Source organism: Schistocerca piceifrons, chromosome 2, assembly GCF_021461385.2.
Source record: "Schistocerca piceifrons isolate TAMUIC-IGC-003096 chromosome 2, iqSchPice1.1, whole genome shotgun sequence".
In the NCBI taxonomy this organism is placed as follows: Eukaryota; Metazoa; Arthropoda; class Insecta; order Orthoptera; family Acrididae; genus Schistocerca; species Schistocerca piceifrons.
Genome location: NC_060139.1, coordinates 730,932,885 through 730,934,395, shown reverse-complemented (window position 1 = coordinate 730,934,395; position 1,511 = coordinate 730,932,885).

Below are 1,511 nucleotides of genomic sequence, written 5' to 3'. Positions count from 1 at the left end.
TTAAAGTATGCACTTTAGAGTCCATGTTTACTGGACATTTTTATCTTGTTTCGGTCAGTAAAAACCTTTCAAATTATGGAAAGCAGAGAGCTTGAAGTACAAGAGATCTTTTTTCACAGTTTCGAATATGAAGAAGTGCTAATAACTCTTAAGGTATTTGTTTCATAGCCCACGTTCATTGAGCCATTTTAATCTAGTGTCGTGTACTTTCAACTGTAAGCGTTTACACCATTAATTATGACATATCACGTATTATTTATGCCAGCTCCAAGTTAGTTTCACATCCAGGATAATCTACTGGTAAAGTTTCGTCGTATAAGTTAAGTTTCCAGTACATGTCCTGGATATCCTTTCTCGTGAACGGTATTACAACAGTTTTCTTGAGATGGATCCTTAGACCATTTTCCTACAGCGATTTTGATCGATGTCCAGAGTTCATGTTGTCATTATTCTAAAGATACTTGCAAATTTCCCAAGCAGCGTGTTACGTAACCAAGGTCACGCGTTCCCTATATAAGTGGGAGGTGCACGCTAGCGGAACCACTCCGCTGTGAGCTCTATCTGCAACAGCATTGAAGCACTATGCCTCATCGACGTGTGTATCGTCATCGCCACCACCGCATGCCAGTGTATAAACACATAATCAGCCTTAAAAATAAACTCGGAGCAAATGGGACTGCGCAATCTGTTATTCTGAATGGACCATTGTTTTTCCGTGGATGTCGAGTTACTTTTTCACTTGATGTCGCAACTGGAGCAGCTGGCAGTGGGTGGTTTACACTCGCCATTGTCCACTGTGAGAACGCATCGCTACCTGGACTAGAATCTTTTGCCGACCGAGATGTCATCGCTTACAAGACCTGGCACTGTGGAATCGATCCGAAGACCCAAAGTAGACCTAGTTTTGTTTATAGTAATATGCCTTTTACTTTGTATACACGCTCATGTAGAAAAGTTTCTAATGATGAGAAAACTCTAATGTGTAAGTTTAATCAGTTCATCGGCTGTCCTGAACATCGTGTATCAAGTACAGTGTAGCGGAAAAACTTGCAGGCCGCTAGTTTTGTGTAGTATGACATGTTTTAACAAGAGGATTGAGAGAAGCGGGTGAAAGGAAAGCAATAAGTTTCTGCAAACACAGGAACAGACGTAATACTTTTAATTACGGGACTGAACTACAATAAACAAAGCGTGAAACATTATTAGTGCGACTGGAGGAACTGGTGACATACTGTTCATATGTCCCACGATCATAGATCGCTCCTCATCGGCCAATCGGAAAGCGCCTAGGGCGTAATCCGTGAGTGGTGTTTACTATACGTTATCAGTATCAAGAGAGCGTTTTTAGAACCTGAATTGTCATTTTACGAGCTAGTAACGTGGCTTCTCTCAGAATGAACGGTGAAAAGTGTTCAAGATTAAACACTGTGAACGTGTATCAACAATTAATGTTGATTTCGATTGTGAATTCTATAAATGTGGGAACCTCAAGTTTCCTTTAAAAAGTCATT